The 23,902-nt window shown below is 55.3% G+C and overlaps 1 protein-coding gene and 1 long non-coding RNA gene across 2 annotated transcripts in view; one reads left to right on the forward strand and one right to left on the reverse strand.

Annotated features, from left to right (window-relative positions):
- KCNK3 (potassium two pore domain channel subfamily K member 3) overlaps positions 1-23,902 on the forward strand; it is a 37,705-nt gene that overhangs the window by 10,134 nt on the left and 3,669 nt on the right. The gene's annotated exons all lie outside the window — the stretch shown is intronic.
- LOC147582305 (uncharacterized) lies at positions 957-5,807 on the reverse strand. The gene is made up of 2 exons (XR_015248951.1): positions 4,853-5,807; positions 957-4,712 (listed from the first exon to the last, which is right to left on the reverse strand). It is a non-coding gene; the product is annotated as an uncharacterized LOC147582305 (long non-coding RNA).

The following is a 23,902-nucleotide window of genomic DNA, read 5'->3' on the forward strand; positions in this document are numbered from 1 at the left end:
GCCATTAGCCGGGAGGTTTCTCTGGGCTGAGCCTGTGACACGATCACCTCATCCGATCCTCACAGCCAGTGGCACTGTTACAATCCCCATTCTACAGACCAGGACCCTGAGGCTCGGAGGGGTTAGGGAGGGCGTGCAAACGCACACTGCTGGCAAGTGGCAGAACAGGGATGTGTAAAGCACGCACAGCCCTTGGCGTATAAAGCACTTGTTCATATAGTATCTCTTCTGAGGGTCCTGTGGACCCAGAATCATGGGTATCATTACTCCCACTTTGCCAATGAATAAACCAGACTGGAGAGCATAAGGTCACTTCCTACAATCCTAAGCCAGTGATGTGGGAGCAAGAGTCAAATCAGGACCCCTCCCCAAACCTAAACCACCCCTCCCCCAGAACACAAGTGCCCTCGCCTCCTACACAGTGGCTAAAGGTAGGTTATTCCCATGACATGGATGTGGGGACATTGCAGATGCCAGCCTATGGAGGGCAGAAAGGGAAATATTGGGGGGGGGGGGGACAGTTGTCACTGGGTGGCCTTAGTTTCACACATTTGCCAAAGCCATCTTTCTGAACAGGATGGGAGCCCAAGACTAGAAATGAGAACAGAGTGATGGTTCTTAGGAGTGGCCAGTGAGTGAGAGAGGGGGCTTTGCCAGGGGCCACTTGGGCAAGTCACCTGCTTCCCAGTGTGTAGGGACAGGTGAGATGGCCCCTGCGTGCCGAGTAGGACACTTGTCCCCAGTAACAGCTGTTGTTCGGAGCCAGAGCGATGGGTGTCAGGGCCTGACTTAATTCATTAGGCCTGAGCTAAGCCCAGGAGCCTGGAAGTTTTAGAGTCCCCCAGCGAAGGGTCTGCAGCCAGGTTTGGGAAGCACAGGAGAGAGGAGAAGTTATTAGAATCAGCATTCTGTACTTTGGAGGCTGGGCCACTTGCCAGCCAGCCTCTAGCATTTTCTTTCTGGGTTTCCTTGGTACTTAAGAAACATTCAAGGGATGGCTAAAGAAGAACCTTTGGAGTTTGCAAGCCAAAGCTCCTGGGGCGAGCCAGGTGGCGGAGACAGCAGGAGTCGGTGGGTGGCCCCAGGAGAAGGCGGCAACCCCCCTCCAGGTAAAGGGGACTGGGAGTCGTAGTGGGGTCCTAGGGACAGGCTCCACCTTCACAGCTTTAGCTCTCAGGCTGCTCTTAACCCCAGGGAAGGGAATCAGCCCCAGCGAGGCCCGTCAGCCATGTGAGCATCACTCACCTGCGAACAAATCGGGGGGCTTTGGTCCAGCTGAGCCACGTGACTCCCTCTTCAATATGACCTTGCATCATGGGTTTTCCAACAGTGAGGGTTAAACATGGTAAGACCCTCTGGGGCCGCCCTTGGTCTTTGATCCACCTCTAGGTGGGGCCAGAGAGAGAGAGAAACCTGGACCCAAATTCAGTGGCAGGCCTCCTTCCCTAGCGTGTCAGGCCCAGCTCAGTGCCCCAGAGTTGGAAACACTCATCTTCCGTGGGACCAAAGAGGCCCTGAGGTCCCCTGCCTGCCCCTCAGAGTCAGCCACTGGGTTCATGGAGGTGGGCTATGGGTCCTTTCTCAGAGCTGTGGCTAACGACAGCTTACTGCAGTTGAGTAAGGAAAGTGGGTCACACGATCCCCTCCGTGTTTCTCAGTTCTCTGGCTGGGAGACCCACAGCAGGTCACATCCCCCCCAGCCTTATCCATGAGGGACCGGACTGGTGTGTCCGAGCCCCCCGTACAGCTCTGACCGTCTGTGTTGGACCTGCTCCTGGCCTCTACCTCCAGCCCTTCCTAAGAAGCACACAGGGTGACACGCTTGTCCCCACTTCACCCCATGCTGGCTGAGCCCTGGAGGGACTTCCTCTGTGTCAGTCCCAAGAATAGAGCTCTGTACAGGACCTCCAAGTCACCCCTTTCGGAAAGAGAGCATTTCTGACTGTGGCCGAGGCCATGCTTATCAGCAGAGCAAGTCTGCTGTCCCAGCCCCTGGGACAGCTGGAATGCAGGAGCCTCCCACCGGAAAGGGCGGCACCCCGGCTGGAGCTCCCACAGTAGTCCGTGGGTGGGGTATGGGAGGCAGCCACGGTGCTGGGAGCAGGCTGACCCCAGCCAGTGCCGTCTGACAGGGGGTGGCCAGGAGAGAGGCTGCAGGGTGAGCTCAGGGCGCTGACGCTGGCATACTTGTGCAGAACAAGGGCTCAGCTTGGCAGTGGATGGCATCACAGCGAGCCCTGGGGTCCTCGGGATTCTTTGAGAATCACTGATTCAGTGCAACACTTCTCTCTTCCAGATGAGGAGACAGAGATGCAGGGCGGGGGCGGAGGGAGCTGGAGAGTGAACCAGAAGTTCACAGAGCCAGTCCTCAGACCCAGCCTCCCGGCCCTTTCCACTCCCTCGGTATGCCCGCACAGTCATCCCTCCACTCCCTCTGGTTCTCTGAGCATTTTCCATGTGTCAGGCACCACTCTAGGCCCCAAAGACTCAGCTCCTTACAGTGTCTACAGTTGAGAGGAAGTAGGTAGGTGTACCCAGGGCTATGTGGTCACAGGTAAACAACGTCATCTCACTGGTAACAAGTGCCAAGAGACAGCAAAACAAGAGGATGTGGCAGAGACAGGGATGGGCAGAGGGTTCTACACGATGCAAAAATCAGGAAAAGCCTCTGGGGGGCAGAAGAGGGAGGGACAGCAAATGCGAAGTTGCCCGTGGGCCACAGTTGGGCATGTTTGAGGAAGAACGCAGGAAGGGCAGTGAGCTACAGCATACTGAGCCAGGGGGAGGAAGCGTGGAAGGGTTGGGTCTTGCAGGGCCATGGAGGCCACGGTCAAGAGCTTGGATTTTGCTCAAGGTGTGACGGAAGTCACTGGAAGATTTTAAGCGCTGTGTTGTGTGATATGACTCAAGTTTTTACCAGATCCCTGTGGTAGGGGTCAGGGGAGGTCAGGTGGTTGTAATTCAAGAGGGAAGCAGGGAGACCTGCCAGGCTTCCGGTGGCCTGAGAGAATGAGGGTAGGTTGGACCCAGGTGAAGACTGTGGACGTGGTGAGCAGGCGTGGACTGAGGGCACGTGTTGGGGCAGAGTGGCCGGACCTGATGCTGGACAAGATGCGTGTGTTGGGGAAGAGGAGGGTGGGAGAGGACCGTACGCATCAAGGAAAGAGGAGAGTCAGGGGTGGCCTTTGACCTAAGCAACCGGATGGAGGGTGAGCATTGTCTGAGACGGAACGTAAAACCCGGAGAGTAACAGGTTTGGTAAAGAGATGAGATTCGAGACTTCTGTTTTCAGACATACAAGTTAATTTGCAGATGCTTATTACCAGCCCCTGTGGGCAGTTAGATAGACAAGTCTGCAGCGCAAGGGAGAGGTCAAGGCTGAAATACAAATCTGGGAGTTATCAGATGGAAATAATATTTAAAGTCACGAGGCTAGATGAGATCACCTGGGAGGAGCGGGGAGCAGGGGAGAAAAGCCCAGGGCCAGCAGCACCACCACCGCCCCCAACACGGGGAGGGAGGGAGAGCAGGAAAGGGGGCCTGCCAGACACTGGAGAGGAACCTGGAGACCAAGAGCAGTGTTTCAGGAGAGAGGGAGCTGTCAGCTGCCAGCTGCTGCTGGGAAATCAAGTCAGATGACCGCAGGGAAACCACCAGTGCAATTGGCAGCCTGGCGGCCATGGGAGACACTGACTATGAAAACAGAGGGCCACGTTCAACAGCTTGTTCCGGGAGCAGAAGGTGGTAGGGGCGACTTTTGTATCTGTGGAGCCGGAGGTGGAACAGAGGGACCAGGTTTCAAAAGAGGCAAGGGAGAGAACGCACGGCCGTCACGGCTCCCCGTCTTCAGGCCTTTTTCATAAATGCTTCGCAAACCCTCCTGCAGAGGCCCGTGAGCAGTTATCATTATGTCCATTATGCAAACGAGGTCCAAGTTCCAGCTCAGTTATCAGCTCAGGGCTCCCAGCCAGGGATCCAGTCCAGGCCCATCTGCCCCCAAAGCCCCTGCTTGTCGTGCAGCAGCCCCCCAACCGGCCCCTGGTTCTGCCAGTCTCTCCTTGCTGCTGCCTCCCCCGTCTGCCCCGTCTGCCCCACCTCCCCATCCATCCTTGTCCTTTGATCGTTTCTGCCGGCTTCCAGCAGTCTTGGCCTCTGCCTCCCTCCTCTGGGTGAGCTCTGCTTTTTCTCTTTGATCCGGCAAGTCCGTCCTCAGCTGTGTCCTCAGCTGGGCCCTGTGTCCCTCTCCCTGTCAATGCAGGATGTCCTCACACCTCTTCCCAAAGGTGGGGGGTCCGCAAGCACAAGGGCCTTGGGGGAGCCCGGGTATGTGGGATGGGAGCGTGGTTCCTGCCCACCCCGCAGCTGCTGCTGGGGGCTCTTCAGGCCGGGCCCAGCTGCAGTCCAGTCCCCACTTAGCACTGAGGGTCCCGAGATGCGAGCTCACAGGCCACAGATGCACGTGGAGGCAGCCAGGAGTGGGCAGCTGGAAGGGCCAGGCATTCTTACCCTGATGGATCAAGACGGGCCTCAAAGTTCTTCTCAAGAGAATGGGACACATGGGAAGCAGTGGTCAGGAGTCCCAAATAGGGCGACATAGCTGACAAAACCAGCCACCTGGCTGCCACCACATGCCTCCAGAGAAGAGCGGGACTCAGGACCTCAAAGTCCCTTTTGGAGCCAGATGATTCCAGCGGAAAGTCACGAGGCAAGGCCTAGAGACAAGTAAGGTAGAGAGGAAACCTGCCGGGACCTGGGCCACGTCACTCTCCACCCAGCCTGGCTGCTCTCCTCCCCACCTTGCCTACATCCTGACCCAGACGAAGGGAGGCCCAGAGCCCCCTTCAGCTCCTACCTCGGATTCTGAGGCCCTGCCCGCCCCCAGCTGTGCTGTGACCCGGCTCCCAACTGGAAGAGATGAGCAGAGGGGACACGCAGACACCACGGGGCCCAGCCACTCCCCAAAGCCCTGACAGGGGGCTGTGGTAGTAATTAGCTTCTCACACATCCCCGGGGTTATTTTTAAGCCTCGTTCTTCCCTGGTTTATTTTTAAAGTAACACTGGCACGCGGCTGGCCAGCTGCCCTTCCCAGGTGCCGTGCCGATTTGGGCCAGGAACGGAGCAGGGCAAAATGCGTCCCTCCCCTGGGGCCCCCCACCGGGTGCCAGAGTTAACCAGCCCCTCACTGGATGGCAAGGGAAGTTCCTGCTGCTCTGAAAGCCCAGGTCCAGCCTGGGACGAGCAGGTGGGCTGGCGGCGGGAGAGCCCGCCCTCCTCCCGCTCGGCCCGAAAACTCTCACATCTCTGTCCTGCCACTGATGCACACGCTCCATGACCTCGACCAGGTCAGCTCACCTGCCCAGGCCTCAGCTTCCTCACTGCTCAGCTGGGAGAGTGATAGCCATACCTGCCTCCCTGACGGTCAGACACTCAGAAAGAGAGTGAGAAACTGAAGCAAGGCTCGAGCATACAGGAAAGCACTGGGATGAACTCTCCATGCAGCCGGGCTGCCCCCCACTGTCCCACTAAACTCCCTTGAAGCCCTGCCTCTCCCCCTGGGCGAGTGACTCCTCCGTGAGAGGCTCCTCGGTTCCCTTCATCTCTTACCCACCTGCCCGGAGACCAGCCTTCCACATTTGCAGTCTGGCCGAGCTCTGATCCAGGCTGCCCGGGGTGCAGGGGCAGCTGTCAGGCTGCTGGTGGCCATTACAAGGCTTCTGCTTGGGATGGGGGTGGAGGGGGCAGAGCCCCCACCCCCACCACCCCCACCCACCTCCTCCCTGGCAGCCTTCCAGAGAGCTCAGCTATGGAAAAGCACTGCCAAGGGTGAGCTCCAAAACACTTTCCTCAGCTCCAGAGCAATAGCTAAGCCTGGAGAGGTATGACATATGGTAGAGGACACCGAAAGGCAGGTTGAAAGTTTGGGCTTCTTTCCCTGTAGTCAATGGGGAGTCACAGAAGGTTTTTGAGTGGAGGAGTGACATTTTGAGCCGAAAGCAGGTTTTTACGCAGAGAGCAGAGTGGGGCATAATCTGGAAGTTGGGGTGGGGAAGATTAGGGAAGGGGCTGGAAAGCTGCCAAGGAGGTCAGGAACCACTGCCCAAGCCCAGACTGCAAAGGGTGAGGGCCTGGATGACTCTGGTGGCTAAAGGAACAGAAGAAAAGGACAGGACTAGGAGGACTAGGACAAGGTGTGCAGGGGAAAAGAGGAAGGGATGGTGTTCAGTCTGGCTAAGGAATGAGGACATTAACAGGAATCGGGCAGTACAGAGAGAGCCAACATGGGGCAGAAGGGTGCTTTCGGGTTGTCACAACAGGCTTGGGTGTCCCAGTTCAACCATGTAGAGCATGGAGTGGAGCTGGAGGCAAGTTCTTGGCGGCCTGCTCTGGGAGCCAGCATCAGAGCAGCTCATGCAAAGTCCTGCCCCACTCTTACAATCAGGGTGCAGCGGGTGAGATGCAAAGGACCAGCAGAAGCAGGAGAGTGGAGTGTCCACAAAGAAGGCAGAGGAAGACTGGCCATCGGGGATGAGCGTGGCCAGAATATGAAGGACAGTAAGGATGCCAACATCCAAGACCCTGTGTGTGGTTGTCCAGGTTGTACACTGTCCAAAAAAATCCAGCTGATGGGTTAGGAAGCTGAAGTTCAACATGCTCAGCAAACTATGCACTCCAAGAGGCTACATCCATCCAGAGGGGCCCATTTTTTTTTTCCTAATTTATTCTAGAGTTGCCACATAGGTACGGACAGCCCCGTGCCACGGAGTCTGACACTCAGGAAATTCCCGAGGTTTTCAGCAAGAGTGGTCTTGGTGAAGTGGGGGCAGCTAAAGGGGTGAGAGGGGAGGCAATTCTTGGGGGAAGTAAGACCAAGGAAAGAGCATGGTAGGCCTGTCTCCTTCCCTTTAAAAAAACAAACAAACAAACAAACAAACAAACAAACTTGCCGCCAATACTGAGCCACTAGGAGAGGACAGTTTGAAAATACAGCCAAACGGGGGGCCTCCAGAAACAACGCCAGGAGAAAGAGCCCAGGACCGGGGCAGAGTGCAGTCAGGGGGTCGGCCTTGGGAAGGGAGTCTCTCCTCCTCTGAATGGGAGAAGCTGGAAGGGAGCAAGGCCCGCAGAGAGAACAGGAGAAACAGTATAGGGAGGGCCTCACTCTGCCATGTTTTAGATGTATGACCTTGAGCAAGTCACTGAACCTCCCTGTGGCTCAGCTCCTGCATCTTTAAATGGTAATAATAATAGTACCTACCAAATAGGGTTGTTTGAGGATTAAAAGAGGAGCATGTATTAGCTCGCTTAGAGCAATGTGGCACGTGGTAAGCACCATATAAAAGTCAGCTAGTATTGTTTTGAATTGGGGAGGAGGGAGCCGTGACAGAGGCATTTAATCATTTGAATAAAGTCAAGTGCAGAGAAAGCTAGCTTGCCCAGATTCCACATTGAGGAGGGGTGGGGAGGGGGGGGCAGAGCAGAACTGTAAGCAGTAGCTGGAGAGAGCTGGGTCCCGCGGAGACAGCCTGGGTCCTGGGGACGCTGCCCAGCTTGGAGCTCTTGGCACCATAAAAAGCAAGTTCAGGGCACCAATGCATAAATAGGAGCCTCTATAGGCCATAGGAGCCATGAAGTCATTCTCCTATTATACCGGATTCTGGGCTGTGAACAGCGGTGAGGGTGGAGGGCTTAGAAGGCGGCAGAATGGCAGAGATAATTGAAAAGGCTGGGAAATCAGAGGTCAGAAGAGAGGTGGCAAGCCCAGGGTGAGTCAGGCAGTGGGAGGCAGGCTGGGGGACGAGCGTCTGCATCCATGTCTCTGTGAGGAGGGCGGCGTCCCCAGGGATGGGGACAGCTGCTTGCTGTCTCCAATGAGGACAACAGGCTGAAAGGGAAGGGTCCGAGCCTTGGTCATCTCATTCTGCCTGAGGAGCATTTCCGACAGGGCGGAGGGTGCAGTGAAATGTGTTTCCATGGAGAGTGATGGAATCTTAGCCTCTGAGCGGAGTCTGTCTTTGTGGGGGAGGGGCTGGATCTGGGGACTTCTTTAAATCCTGAACAACTTGAAGGGACAGCAGGGCCCAGAGGCCAGGTCCTGTGAGGGGCTCTTCCTGTATCGAGGTGCAGACTGTCCGCCCATCTGGTTCTTGCATTCTCTGCCCTGGATGGTGGACAGAGTCACGCCAAGAGGCTACTGTGGGGACGTGTGGGGTGCTGGAGCCAGTGTGTATGTGCATGTGTCTGTGTGTGCACTTGTGCACACATGCTTGTGTGACTAGTGGGAGTGGGGACACCACATCTGCAGGCCGGCTCAGAGGGAGAGAAGGTCCCGGCAGCTGGCTCCAGGCTGAAGTCCCTGTTGCCTGGAGTCCCTCTCCTCCTGGGCACTATGCCAATCTGCACCATCTGAGCTCCTGAGCCCTGGGGAGAGTGCTGAGCCTAAGAAAAGCCTCCTTCACATCTCCTGGCATCTGTTCCCAAATTCCCTGCCAGCCCAGAGCTGTCTGGGCCACTAGCCACGACCAGAAAGGGGAGTGTGGAAGCAGGTGGTGGAGACAGGGTCCACAGGGGCCACACTCACTCCAAGACCATCCTACCCAACCCAACCTCTCCATTAAGACTGGCTCCCTGCATCTGCTGGGAATCCGCTGTGGACGCTGGGCAAGGTGGGCCAGCGGAGAGAGACCCACCTCCGTGCAAAGCCCTAACACCTGGCAGAGAGTGGCGAGGGCAGGAAAAGGTGCCATTCTTCCAGTTGGGGGAAAGCGTGTCCAAAGAGGGGGCCCGGAGCTGTCCTTGGAGGGCAGGAGAGACGGAGGAGGCAATTCCAGGCAGCTGTAACATGAGGAAGTGCCCAGAGGTGGGATGTGGGAAGGATGCAGGGAAGCCTCGCAACAGAAGGTACTAGAAGTGTTGGGCCAGGCCAGGTAGGGGGTTAGTTGTGGACACTCCAGACTGCATTTATACATCTGGGGAATAAAAGAAGGCTTCCGAGGGGTGGGTGGCAGCTCAGAGCTGTGCTTAAAAAAGTAATAACGCTAATAACAGCTCCTGCTTCCTGAGACTCTCTGTGTGCCAGGCCTTGTGCTAGGCACTTTACCCACTGTATTTCTAATGCCCAGGCCACCCAGCTACCTAGCAAGAGAGGGGCTCACGGAGGCAGTGTGAGTTGTGGGAGAGGCAGCAGGTCTGGAATCAGGAGACCTGGGTCTCAGGTTCAGCTCTGGGGCTCTAACCTTGGGTGAAACACCCACTTTCCCAGGCTTCACTGTCCCCAGCTGTTGAACGTGGACCACCCCTGCCCAGAGGGCCACACAGGGCTGCTGTAAGGATCAACAGGAATGTTCCTAAACACTGTAGAGTGCTGTGCTCACGTGGGTCTCCTGAAACTCAGCCAGGGCCCTTCCACTGTGCTGCTCACCTCGTAGGGCACACCTTGTCTGGTGCTTGGGAGCCCAGCCCCTCCATCTGTAGCCGCTGGCGCTTAGTCAAGGCCCAGCCCCTTTGGGCCAGCACAAGTAAAAGGGAACAGCAGCGCTTTGCCAGTGTGAAGGCCAGTATTCAAAAGCCCAGGCCTTTCCCTCCCTCTCTCGGGCCACCCCTGTCTCTGCTATACCCAGCCACCCTGGCTTCTCTTCCCCTGCAACTCCGACTCCCGCGTGACTTTAGCTCACAGTGGTCCTAGCCAGGACCCAGCTCTTTGTAACCCTGCAGCCCAGCTCCCCAAAGCTGACCAGCCGGTCAGCCTGTAATCACAGTCCCTGAAAGAGATAACCTGACTGGCTCAGCCCAGCGGACAGTTTGGGTCCTCTTGGATCAGGTGTCCCTCAGTCATCCAACCAACGGCAGGCTAGGCCGAGGTCACATGGGGCAAAGGGGCTGGCCAGGCCCTCAACTAAGGTTGTTGCAGGAAGGGGGAAGGCACTCCAGCCATGTCCATCGAAGACAGCCTTCCTTGGGGCCCTGTCCCTTTGCCCTCCAGCTTCCCCCTCCCCACTTCCTGCTCAGGGCCATATTGAAGTATCCTAGGAGTCTCCAAAGAGACCTCCAGAGGGCTGCTCCCTGGGACAGAAGGACCAGCCTTTGGAGGGACACCATTTCCCTCCTCACATGGTTTGAACACCCACTGTCCTGCCCTGAGGCATTTACAGTACTCTTAGGATGATGGCCCACTACACACGTTTTCCATGAGCTGTCAACCAAGTGCATGGTCCCAGGGACACCCAAGAGTGTCTGGACTCCGAAAGCCAAAAGATCTACGTCGAATCCTGGCTTTGCCAATTTTTATCAGTCCTTAGCTTCCCTGAGCCTCAGTTTCCTTATCAAAATGGAGCTAACAGTGCCTACCTTGAAGGTCACGGTGAGGACTGGAGATAATTAACGTAAGGGTGCTGGATTGGGTTAGCGGTAGGGGCACTAAGGGCAGAGAAAGCATAGGCTTCCCTCTGGCCTGGGAATGCCCTCCCTTGCTCTCCCTCCTTCCTCACACACTCCCCCCCTCCCCATTCCCACCTGCCACCCCACACTCAGCCTCACACAGTGGGGGCCAGGAGGCAAGTCTCCACCAGGGGACTGAGCCTGGGCCCTGACCGCCTCTTAAAAACCGTTGTCCAGTGTCCAGCACCACCCGGGCCAGCTGGCCCCCTCCCCGCTTTCTGTGCAAGCAGACTTGACTAAATGAAGCTTTGCTCACGGAGGCATCACTGCGCGTTAGGAGCTGGGTCAATACGGCAGGCGGGGTCCGCCAGGAGAGGCAAGGGAGTGGCAGAGACGGACGCTGGCTGTGCGGAGAGCTGAGAGGACGGGATGCTGTTGGGGCCAGAGCAGGAGGAAGGTTCCTCAGAAGGCTCCTCAAGAGGGAGAAGGCAGGGGATAGGGGGGCAGGGGATAGGGGACAGCAGCCGGCGTTGCATCCGCACAGGGAGGCGGTGAGTGTGGAAAAAGGGAGGAAGGTCTTCACCATAAGTCTATAAATCGAGGATTGTGCTAAAACTAAAAATTTACTTAAACAAAAGAGTAAATGGTAGAAGGAGGAGGAGGATAAGGAGGAGAAAGGGGGACAGAGAGAGTATGGCCTCAGACAGTAACCTTGGCCCAGTTTCTGGCGACAACAAGGGCCAGGCAGCTCCGTGCACGAGCCAGGTGTTCACGCCAGCCCTGAGCAAGACTCCCAGGTATCCGGGGACACCTTTGGAGGCCTGAGGGAACATGAGTGCCACGTTCCCAGCCACAGGAGCGCTGGCAGGATTGCTGTGCCTTTCAACCCCCTCTGGTTTCCAGGTGCCCACAGGAGCCCCCCGTCTGGGTCCCCCTGTCACAGGAAGGTGCCTCTGGCATAGACTCCACACATCCTGGGGCAAGTCTTTACTTCAGGGACCGTCTCCTCTCGGCCTCCCACTCGCCTGCTTCTCTTCCCAGAGGGCAAGACCGAGCCACCCTCAACTCCATGTCCTCTCCTGGCACGGAGCAGAGTAGCTGGCGCAAAGCAGGGGATGCTTAAGAAATGTCTGCTCAATTAATTAACTAAGACAGGCTAAGAGGAACGAAGCCATCTTTGCCCCTCTGATTTTCCAAGTGATATTCCTGAGACCAGCCAGGTGCTGCAGCCTTCCTGGGTCCCCTGCCGCCCACTCGGCCTCTGTAGGCACCACGCCCCCCTCTTCCAGGGCTGGCTCTGAGCTCCCCTCTGCCTCTTGCCATCCGGCTCAGGCCAGGAGGGCACCTTCTGGGGCACGGCAAGGCCCAGCCTCCTGGGAGAAGGGCCTGGATGGGAAGAAGGGGGAATGGTAGCTGGAGAGGGCACCTGCTTTGACCCCAGTCCAGAAGCCCGGGAGGCCACCGAGACACGGAAGAAAGAGCGGGAAGGCCTGGCTCTGCCACGTGCCCGTGCGGCCTGGTCCAAGTCACCCAGCCCCTAGGCTCAGTCTCCTCAGCTGAACACCCCAGGCACCTGCCTTCCAGAGTGCAGCATCTAATCCGCCAATGTTGGCTAGACTGTGCTCGGCGACAGGCCTGAATCTGTGCCCCGACTCAGCCACTCACCGGCTGTGTGGTCTTAAGTGAGTAACAGGAACTTTCTGTGTCTCCGTTTTCTCACCTGTGAAATGGAGATAATACCTCTCTCATATAGGGTTTGTGGAGATGAAAGTAAATGATGTGCATGAAGCACTTTGTACGGTGCCTGGCACAGCAATGCTCAAATAGATGTGAACTTGGTCATTATTACTGTTATTACTACTGCTACATTGTACTACCACCGGACCTAGAAGTACAAGCTACCACTCACCTTCAGAGTCCAGAGGGAGACTGGGAAAACAAAATGAGAAAAGGAGGAGGCAGGGGGGGCGCGCAGCGCCTAGGTGGCTCAGTCGGTTAAGCGTCTGACTTTGGCTCAGGTCATGATCTCACGGTTCCTGGGTCCAAGCCCGCGTCGGGCTCTGTGCTGACAGCTCAGAGCCTGGAGCCCGCTTCCGATTCTGTGTCTTCCTCTCTCTCTGCCCCTCCCCTGCTTGTGTTCTGTCCCTGTCTCTCAAAAATGAATAAATGTTAAAAAAAAAAAAAATTTAAAGGAGGAGGGGGAGGAAAGAAGGAGGAAAAAGAGAGAGAGACGGAAGAAAAGGCAAAGAAGAAGCTAAAAAAGTAAAAAGAAGCAAAGATTCCAGGGCCCAGGAGGCTGGACGCCAGGGCTAGATGGGGGTCCATTGGGGACCCCTGGGGGCTCAGCAGTCAGTAGGGGGAGCCTGGGGACCAACAATACTCCCTAACGCCTTGGCCCATGTTAGCCCCGGGAGACCTAGACGGGGAGACGTGGTCATCTCCTCCCTGACTCCACGTGGCCTCCTGCGCTAGGAGGCTGCATGGGGGTGGAGTCGCAGACTTCAGTCTGCCTCGGCTGTGGGCCGTATTCAGAGCACTGCCGGCCAGGCCAGCCTAGCTCTGGCCCCCTTGCAGGAAAATGCAAAGGGTTCTCAGGCGACCCACGGCATCCGCTCAGCGCAGACTGGAACAGCTCCGCGGACATGCGGGCCCCAGCGACTGTGCGTCTGATGTGCAACCAGAGGCCCAGTGCCATTGTTTGGGGGAACCCGACAGTGCTTTCTCCACTGTTTGTGGGGCAGGATGCACGGCCCCTCTGGAGGTCCAGAATCCTAGAATGTCACAGGGCCTCAAGAACATCTCTAGCTTCTTCATTTCCCACAGGAGGGCCTCCAGGCCAAGAAAAGGGCCAGGTCTTGCCTGTGATTACAACAGTGGAACAACTCAAACCAGACCCCAGCCAGGTCTTCTGACTTTCACTCCTGTGGAAGAGTCCTGGGGCAGCCTGGGGCAGTGGAAAGAGAACTGCCTTCGAATTTCAAGTTTGGTTGTAGCATCCATGGCCAGAGATAAAACCCTTTACTTCTCTGAGCCTTAGTTTTCACATCCGTAAAATAGGAAGGAAAAGAAGAACGCCTAAGGGTTGCTGTGCAAGCTCAAACGATAAGAGGTAAAGAAACTGCTTTGTAAATGACAAAGCTCTGCACAAGTAAAACACAGAACATATTACTATTTTAGAACTTAGAGCACTTGCATGTATTAAGGACTCAAAAAGTCTGCTGGTTGAGGGGATGAAGGTTTGAGGCGTGTTGAGTGATGAATAAAGGGCTCTGAGCACTGATTTGTTCAGGTGGGTAGGATCAGGGAGGCTTCACCGAGGGAGTGACTTTTGAGATGGGCTTGGATGGAAGAGTAGAAACCCATCAGGAAGAAAAAAAGCATGAGCAGCATCCACATACGTGCAGGTGCAGCTGGGGCCTCCAAGGAGCCGCGGACCCCAATTTTACATGCAGGTTTGAGCTCCAGACTCTGCTCGAAACTCACCCCTCGCCCCCGGGCCTATGCATGGTACATGGAACAAGGGGAGCTAGCAATTTATTAAATCTTCAGCTATAACATGGTCAGAGAAGAAATAACCTTCCGATCTAACAGCCCATTTGACAGATATGAAAACTGAGGCTCAGGAAGCCAACGTGCCTTAACAAAGGCCCTACGGCAGACTCCGCAAACTAGGGCCCATAAACCAAATTTGGCCCACCACCTATTTTTATAGATCAAGTTTTGTTGGAACATGGCCACACCCCTTCATTTACATATCGTCTATGGCTTTCGTCTCAATATAATGGCAGAGCTGAGTAGTTGCAAGAGGCCATACAGACTATGAGACCTAAAATATTTACTATCTGGCCTTTTAAAGAAGAAAGTTTGCCAACTCCTGTCCTACAGCAAGGTAGTGGCAAGAGCTGGGATGGGAGCCAGGCCTCTGACTCCTGGTTGGGTGCTTTTTAATTCCATGCACCCTTGCCCCTCTGGGCCCATGCTGTCCCCTGTAACACTGCCTGAAGGGTGAGCTTTCAGGCAGCCAGGCTCTGCACAGGCTCAACTCCAGGACGCATGGTGTAGCCAACAGGGAACACCTGGGCGGGCCACTGTTACCCTCATGACAAAATAGGGCTTCTTGCTGGAGGCAGTTCAACCCCTGTGGGGGGAGTCTGACACGGAAATGCCAACATGTGCCTGCTTCTCCTCCATGGGCAAAGCGGAAAGAGCCAGAGAGTGTTAAGTGTAGGACTCAGGCCAGCCAGATGCCAAAGTTATAGACACAGCCTTTCAAGAAGCCCACAGAGGAGGACTGGCATCTCCAGCCATCTGCTGAGGTGGCCAAGTCCGCTTTAAATTGTGCTGTAGAATTACTTTCTCGGTGCCAGACTGTCCGTGGTGAATTCATTTAATTAAAACCCCACCAAATCCAATCTGTTAGAAGTTCTGAGTTCACACATGTCCTGTCCAATCGGTCATAAGGATGCAGATAGGCCACGGGCCTGGGCCACAGCCACCTGGTACAGTGACTGGCCTATAACAGACCCCATAAGCCCCAGGTCAGTGCGCTTCCAAGGACAACCGGAGTCAGTGCCCTATTGTGTGACAGAGCCCGCTGCGGACCTCACACTCTGTTCATCCTCCCTGTCTCTACCCCATTCGCCTCTCAGGCTCAGTGTTGAGCCTTCCCTAATTTACTCATTCAACAGAGATTAATTAAGTGCCAGCTATGCGCCAAGCATTCTTCTGAACGTGGGGAAAATAGTCGTAACAAAAGAGACAAAAATCCCTGCCCACATGGAGCTTACAGTTTAAACCCAGAAATGCAAGAGCATCTCACACACTATGTCTCTACAAGGGTAGAACTCTCGTTTAGGGTTCTACTGAACTCAGTTTAGGCCTGAGCACTTGACAATGGAACCGTGCAGAGGCTTCCGAATTAAACCTCCTGCCCTGCCCACCCCCCCATCTCCTACTGCCAACCATCCCCTACCCCCGCCCTGGAAAGAGACACCTCTTTGGTATGTCCCTCCCCTACTCGGGAGCTATCAACAGGTCCTCATTGCCTCCAAGTTGAGATTTGAACTCCTGCCCCTACCCTTCACCTATCTTGCCCTCCTCACCAACGTATGCAGCTCGGGTGAACTTCCTGCTCCAAGAAATCCAGAGTTTTTGTTGCTGTTAGATTTACAATATTCATTGCTAGCTACTTGTAAAAGTAATAGTTTTCAGAAAATACACAAGACATAAAAGCAAATTAAAATTAATCATGAGCCCCATGATTCAAAGATAAGCTCTCCAAGCTTTTTCGTGTATTTCTTTCCAGGTGTGTGTAGATACATTTTTTTATATTTATATATTTAGCGTGGGATCCCATTATACATAAAGTGTTGTATCCTGCCATTTTTATTTAACATTCTATGGTGGTTTTCTATGTAATTAAGAGACTGCTGAGGAGTATATTTAATCGCTGCACAATATCCCACCACATAAACACACCTTAATATGTTTAACCAAACCCTATTGGTGAACATTTGGACTGTTTACAATTTTTCACAATGAAAATGCTGCTATAAACATCCTTGTTCATAAATCTTTGTTCCGATCTCTGGTTATTTTCCCAGCAGAGATTCTTAGAAGTGGCACTCCAGGGTCACTGGGCAGACACGTTTCTAAAGGTTCTTGATGTGTATCATGAAGCTGCCTTCCTGAAAGTCTGTTGGTCCCCCTCCCCTCTCCCTTTGTGAGAATACCCACTAGCCTCGGACAGGTATATTTTCTCTGCCTCCTATGTGCCCTGTGTCTCTTTGCATTGTGTCTTTGCTTCAGCAGCTCCCCTCAGTCAGAACCCTGCATTTCCCATCCATCCTTCAGAGCTCAGGGCAAAGACCACCTCCTCCACGAAGCCCCTCCTGATACGCTAACTAAAGTTCTCCACCTCTAGCCTTCCCTCGGCCCCTGTCTTAAGTTCTTCCTAAGATAATTCCCACCGTTGCCACGCATTTTAATAATGTGTGTAATAATAGCCTCTTCTTTGTAAGGTACATTGAAGTGCTTCCACTGAGCTGTTTCATCTGCTTCACTTCAGATAGAATGTGTTTTGAGGTCAAAGGCCATGGTTTCATCATCAGAGTCTACTTACTCTGGCCCCATCACCAACCTCAAGTCTAGCCCAACTCAAGCTAGATCCTGATTTAATGGAGTTTTACAACAGCCTTCCCTATTCCTTGGCCTACCAGAACAGAGTTTGGGATGTTCCCCTCTGCAGCAAGGACTGACTGGAACAGGGGGCCCTGGATTCCAGTCCTCACTCTGTGAGGGACTCACTAGGTCTTAGGGCCAGTCTCCGTCCCTCTCTGGGCCTCAGTCTACTCATCTATAAAATGAGTGTGTTGAACTACATAGTCTCTCACCCTCCCGGACTGATTGCCGCTGCAGCCCCAGGTACCCAGAGCAGCCCCGGGGTGCCTCTGAGGGCCCCTGTGCAAAGCCAGCCTCTGGGATAGGCCGGAGGGAGCTGGCCGGGTAGGCAGGCCTGGCTCCAGGCCAGGCTGTGTCTGCAAACACTGACCTTGGCTGCCGCAGGGATTTTCCATGACACCAGCACCCTCCCCCCCCCCAGCTCCCCCTAATCCCACGTGGGCCTGGGGAGGGTGGGGGCTGGGAGTGGCGGGGGCTGTCCTATACCAGAGGACCCTGAATCACAGCAATGGGGCACCTGTGGATGGGGTACAGCTAAAAGAGAGAGAGGAGAGAGCAGTGGTCCTACAGGTGGAAAGTCTGGTGGGAAAGCAGGAGTAAAAAGAGCACCTGCCAGTGCAGAATGGGGAGAAGAGCCGAAAGAGGGGCTGGGGAGATGGGAAAGAGGCCTTGGAAAGGGGCAGGATGGAGGGAGGGAGGGTGCTGTGCTTCACAGCTGTCCTTCCTGAGAGCTCGAGCCTGGAGGGGACAAACTCCAGACCCAGCTCTGCACACTGGTCCCTCCCCCCAACCCAGGTCCATGAGGCCCCGGTGGTTTCCCAGGCCTCAGTCAGGGCCTGGCCAGGCCCAGGGTAGGGGGGACTCCTCCTGGGCCCCTGAAGCTGACCTCATTTGCAGGGGCCCGGGGCCACTGGAAGGACAGGAGGTATGAGTCACTAAAGGCCTTCCTGCCAAGGCCACCTCCCCTCCCCCCTGAGGGGAGGTTCCTCTCATCTGCACCCCAGACTTAGCAGCTTCCTGGGTTGAACAGCATTTTCTTTTTTTTTTTTTTTTAAGTTTTATTTATTTATCTTGAGAGAGACAGCATGAGTGGGGCAGCAGCAGAGAGAGGGAGAGAGAGAATCCCAAGCAGGCTCTGCGCTGCCCGCTCAGAGCCGAATAAGGGGCCAAACCCATGAAACCCTGAGATCATGACCTGAGCCGAAATCAGAAGTCGGACGCTTAACTGACCGAGCCACCCAGACGCCCCTGAACAGCATTTTCTGAGCAGCGGCTCCTACCAGGCCTTGCACCGGACACTGAGGGGACTTGCTGGCCCCCTGGGAGCTCAGAGCCCTGCAGAGCTGAGGGCAGAAAGGTGAGCACTGCAGCCAGGCAAGGGGAGCGGAACCTCCAGCTCCAGTGAGGGATCCAGGAAAGTTCTGGAAAAGGCGTTGTCTGAGCTGGACCCTAAGGCTAGAGGAGAAGGCGGGCATTCTCTTCCCTGTCTCCACCAGGCAGCCTCCTCCCTCCTCCCCAGAGCCTGGGCACTCCTGCCAGCTTCCTTCCGCCTCATCTCCTTTAACACACCAATTAGACTCCTGCGGAGCCTCCTATCCCACTTCCTGGCTCCACAGCATCTCTAGACCAAGGGGGCGGCTCCCTGTCTGCGCCTCAGGCCCCTGGGGAGGCAGGGTGTTCAGTGGGCCTTTCTGAGGGGACCCACGGGTTCAGGCCTGACTGCCCCCCTGCGGACCCCGCAGGAAAGCCCGGCCTCCCTCGGGGGGCACCCCTGTCCTGCAGCTAGTCCGCTGGCTGCCGGTGTTTCCCTCGAGCCCCCACTTCCCTCTGGCTGCCCCGCCAGGCCCAGGCAGCAGCTCCAAGATCAGGCCCCCTCCCCATGTCCAGCTCTGCACCAGCCCAGCTTAGCCCAGAGTTCACCGCCTTTGAGCACCTGAGGCCACAGGTCAGATCCATCTTCCCTCAGGGCAAACATTAGCCTCACTGGTGCCCTTATTTACATTAGATAACTAGGGCTACGGGGAACCAGGAAACGGGATGCAGCCAGGCATTGCCAGGGGCTGTGTGTTTCTCATCTACAGAAGGGACCGGACATCCGAGAATCTCAAAGTCAGAGACGTAGAAGGAAGACCTTAAAGTTCTAGACACTATAGCGGAGCATTTTCCAAACTTCCAGCAACACGCACGGTGAGGAAAGCCCTCGAAGGCCAAATAAGTGGAAAAACTTAGGCCATTCCCCCAACTTTGACCGACCTTGCACATGGACGGCTCTGATAAAGCCTACACTTAAATCCAGTGACAACAAACCCTGTGAAATTCAGCATTCCTCCAGTCCAATTGAACCAAGCAACCCTCTCCTCATCCAACAGTTATGAACAGTCCATGGAACTGGTATTCCAGGAAATTAACTTTTGGGAAACACTAATCATGGGCTGCTGGTGCTAAAAGCAACTTTAAAGACCATCTAATCTTGATGTTTCCCAAAATATTCATACTCATAATTAATATTCATCGATCCCAATGTCCTAAGCATCCAAAGCCTGCCAAGGCCTCAAAGTCCCCACAGCAACTCTATGAGGTAAGTATAATCATTATTCCTATCTTACAGATGCGGAGACTGAGGCACTTAGAAGTTTCCGTTACTTGGCCCAAGTTGAAATATGTCTGGCTCCAGGCACTCTGACGTCATCTATGCCACTAAGCTGCCGAGATCCCCTGCAGAGAGTAGAAATATCTGTTTTTAGTATTTCAAAAGCATAACAATAAGTTAATTCAGTCTCTAGAATCAGTTAGCCCCTGCTAATTCAGAAGTTCTGATTGGCAGGTGGGTTCTTAATTAATTTTGGTGGGGAAAGAATTAATTATTCCTTTCACAATGATCTATTCAGTGCCCGGTCTCTGTAGGAGACTGATTGACACGTGGCGCTTCATAAATAAAGGCTTTCAAAATTTAGAATCTACAAATGGGTGGGTTAAGACAAAAAATAATAAAAGGGGGGGAGGGGAGTTGACGGACACCTTTTATCTTGCCCTATCCTGCACGTCACAAAGGAGGAAAGTCGAGGACCAGGGAGGGGAAAGGACTAACTCGAGACGCAAAACTAGTTCTGGCCAGGGCCAGGTCAGACCCCTGGATCTCCCACCTCCTTAGCCCCATGCTTTTTTCCTCCATCCAAGGCTGTGGCCAGAGTTCTGGCTTTGTAGCCAGCTAGGCCAGGGGCAGGAGGTCAAGCACTCAGACTGACGGGCACACGGTATCAGTGGGGAACAGCAGCTGAGCCCGGTCTGGCCAAGGCCACCACGAAGGATTCAGACTGGCTATCTGTGCTTTAACTGGAAGGAAATAGGCTATAGGGAGAGGCCCTAACCCCCTGCATCTCCCTGGGAGACAGCTTTGGCCAGTTTCTGAGGTCCTTGGTGATACCAGGAGGAAAACAAAGAAACTGAGGCCTAGGGCTTCCTGTCCCACCTCTCATTTTTCCTGCTGCCCCAGATAGCCAAAATTAATATTTATGTCTAACCACATAGTTAATTTTATGTCCAGCCACCTGGCTTCCTCAGGTGGATTCTATGCCTCCAGCCAGGTTTGAGGGCCATCTCTTAGCCTAGTTGCTCCCAAGCAGGGGCTGCTGGGCCCTTGTTGAATGAACAAGTCAACCTTGGTCACACTGAGCCAGCGGGCAGAGGACAGAGCACTGCGTTGGGAACCGAGTATCCTGGGTTATAGTCCTGGCTCTGCCATTCGCTGGCTGTGTGCCCTGGAACAGATCACTCTCCTTCTCTGGGCCTCTATTTCCTCATCTCTACATCATAAGGACTGGGTCATGTGATCACTGAGGGATTTTTCTGGCTCTGAGAACCTAGAAGTCTAGTGGATTCAGGAGGAGGTGGCTGGGAGAGGAGAGGGCAGTGATAGCCCCGGTCAGTGCTCTTACAGGCAGCGGCTAGAGTCTCATGATCGGGGGATGAGTTCTGGCTGGTCAGTCCACCAGGTCCTGCGAGGGAGGGTCCTCAGGGGGTCAGGCGCGGGGTGCAGCTTCTGTGTGTGTCAGTGACACACAAGGACAGACGGAGCCCCTCGCCCAGTGAGTCACAGAGCTGGACAGCAGGGAGAAGACTGGGATTATCTTTTGCCCCCTCTCTCAAAACCCACGCCTGATGTGGGCAAGGACCAGGCAGGCAGCGGGCCTGCTGGCAGGCAGACAGGCCTTGCCAAACTCCCAATTACTTCCCAGAAGTTCCAGGGCCCCCCGGGAGTGGCTCCACCCCAGCTGGCACCGCTTCCAGCTGGGCACCCACGTCAGCAGGTCCTCACAGCTCCCTTGCCCTTTCACCCAATGACAGGGAAACAGATGAAGGGACGGGGCCGTGCTGACCCTAGGCCAGGTACTTGGAGAAGCATCTGGCTCCCCCGGTGTCACACTCCTATTGCCACTGGGCCACGTCCGTCTCGGAGCAGTGCCTGAGGATGCAACCCCTAGTGGAACGCTCCCCTCTCGGGGCCTCAGTTTCCCATCCCGGTCACCCTTCCTGGGTGATGAATCGGCTCTGAGGCATCGGAATGAGCGATGAGTCAGAAAGTCCTCGAGGCCTTGGCCAACTCACAAGGCCTCTCCAGCCCTTTTCAGCTATAAAACAGAGATCGTCAGAAGAATGGCCTTGTGGAAGTTTTTCAGGATTAAGGTTCAAAATGTGTCTGGAGGATAAGACCTCAAGCCTCAGCCTGTGGCAGGGAGGGACGACGAGCCCCGGGGGGGTGTCTGACCCCAAGGGTGAGGTACATCCAGGCCGGGGACACCCTGGACAGGACAGTGGGTCGAGTGGGGCATGAGGCTCTGGCTGAAGAAGAGCCTTCGGGTAAGCCTGGCTGTGCCACCGCGTAGCACCAACAGGGGGAAGGCAGGGAATGGAGTTGTCACTTCCGGCCGGGAGCTGGGGAAGCACGAGCACACTCAAGATAGATCTGAGTCGGCAGGGGCAGGGCGGAAGCCCTGTGCGGACAGGCCCAGGGGAAGAAGGTGGCCGGCCACATGTCTGCTGGCACGCGGGCTGTACTGAGACCAGGGAGGGCCTCTCTGCAGCTAGGGGACTTTGTGCGCAGCTACGGTGGACACTGGGTTTTCCTGAAGTCAGAGCCTCTGAGCGAGCACAGGGAGAGGTGGCAGTGGCAGTGAGAGGGGGTCCTTCTCGCTGAGCCTGCACAGGTTGCCCCCCCACCCCGGACCACGCTCTCAGGCGGCCTTTTCCCTGTGAGGTCCCGTCCCCCCTGCTCCTTCACGAACCCCACAGGTTCTGAAGTACTTACGTGTCTAGCTTACATGGTGCGTCGGGCAACCAGGCTGGGTATTAATAGCTGTAGCTCAAACCCCTAGAGTGCAGACAGGGCAAAAGAGGTCCAGAGAGGGGAATGCCTGTGCCCAAGGTCACACAGCCAGCGTGCCGTCAGGCTGGGGCCGGGCCCACGCTACCTAACCCCTGTCCAGCCCCACCCGCGGTGCCATGCCCTCCCCCACGCCCAGTGCGGCGCTGGCCTGGGGGACAGGGAAGGACAGGATAAGAAGCAGTTCTGGCTCAGGGCCTGCCCAGCTGTCGAGGTGAGTTGTGGTCTGGCTGCCGTGGCCGAGCTGGCGGGCACAATCTGTTCTCACCCTGCTGGGACGCAGACAGGCCAGGCATGGCAGCTCAACAGCTCAGCTATCCAGGCCCCTGGCACAGAGTGACACAGTCAACCAGCTAGGTGTCCTGGTTGGTGGGGGGGGGGGGGGGGAAGGGGGGGAAGGGGAGCCCATTCTAAGGGCAGCCCACAGCCCCACACACTCCAAGCAGCTGTCCCCAGATCTCCCTGAGCTTTAAGATTCAAATGGCCTTGGGCTAACAGAGATGCCAGCTTTACTGGAACTGAGCTGCCCCCGGCCTGGAAATGTGAGGGAAATCTGGCACCTCACTCATTAGTAATCATAGTGAGCCATTATTGAACATTTGATACATACCAGACTCTAGGTTAAGTGCATTATACACATTATCTCATTTATTTCTCCCGAAAAGCCCTGGGAGGCAGGTTCTACTTATCAGCCCCATTTTACACATGTGGAAACCAAGGCCCACAGAGGTTTAAAAAAAAAAAAAAGGCAGTCCTTGGAAGAGTATGAAGATCTGAATTCATATCAGATACCAAAGCACATGGTATCCTACCTGGCCATGCACATATTCTGAGCATACTTCCTGGGCATGGCAGGCAATGTGGAGGGGGAAGCTTGAGAGAAACATGACAAGGTCCAGCCAGGGCCCACCCTGCCACCCCAAGCCAGTGTTTAGCTGTACGTATGGGGCGCTGGGGGATAGGGCAGGGGTGGTGGTAATAGTGGCCCTGGAGTCCAAAGCTGAACATTCTCAGTGTCACTCAAAACACAGAAGGTCACTTCCAGTGAGGAACCCAGGACAGCTGCACGGACGAAGCAGCACTGGGTTGGGGCACCTGGATGGCTCAGTCGGTTAGGAAGCAGCATTGGGTTACGTTTTGATAAGGCTTAGAAAGGAGGAACAACTGGAAATCCTGCCAGCCAGCAATATTTTATTATAATAATCCTGTTAATAAAAGTAATAAATATCGTAACAGCCCAGTGAAAACAAGCAGGGCCAGGACCGGCAGACGTCATTTTACAAATGAGGAAAACAAGCTCAGAGAGGGGGTGTAATTTGCCTAAGGTCACATAGCCACAAGTGACAGGGCCAGAACTTGTGCCTAGGGCTTCTGAGTTCCCATCCAGGTTCCTTTCCCCTCCAGGTCTCCAGGCACAACTCCTGACTTAAGGCCACTTGATGATTGGCTCAGAGGGAAGCTTTGCCTCTGCCCGGCTCCCGGCGCCTGGCTCTGTGAGGGCCGGGCATTGTGTGGAGGAGATGGGGGTTGGGGTTGTGTGGCTGGTGATAGTAATAACGGAAGGACAGGCAGGGGCCCTGCTTCAACAAGGGCAATGCCACCCCCCCCCATGAGGACAGACCCTACTTTGGGCACAGAGGATGACCCCGGGGCACCAGACTGGGGGCTAATGGAGACCCTGGAACACCATGCATCCAGCTGGCAGACAGGCACCGTCCCCTTTCTCCCGGACACTGGTAGGCCAGCTGCCTCAGGGACATTGGATGGCCCCAGTTGCCAACTACCCCTCATAAGCTTCGGCTGGCAGCAAGGAAGTTATCAAGGAGCCACCATGCTGCCTCAGCGTCCCTCCCTCCACACTGAATCACAGGCTAGCCAAGCTCCACCCCTTACAGGCAAGGAAACTGAGGCCCAGAGAGGACAAGGAACAGGTCCAAAACCGACAGACACTGAACTAGAAACCAGGT

Source organism: Puma concolor, chromosome A3 (genome assembly GCF_028749965.1).
Source record: "Puma concolor isolate L17-30 chromosome A3, mPumCon1.1.hap2, whole genome shotgun sequence".
NCBI lineage: Eukaryota > Metazoa > Chordata > Mammalia > Carnivora > Felidae > Puma > Puma concolor.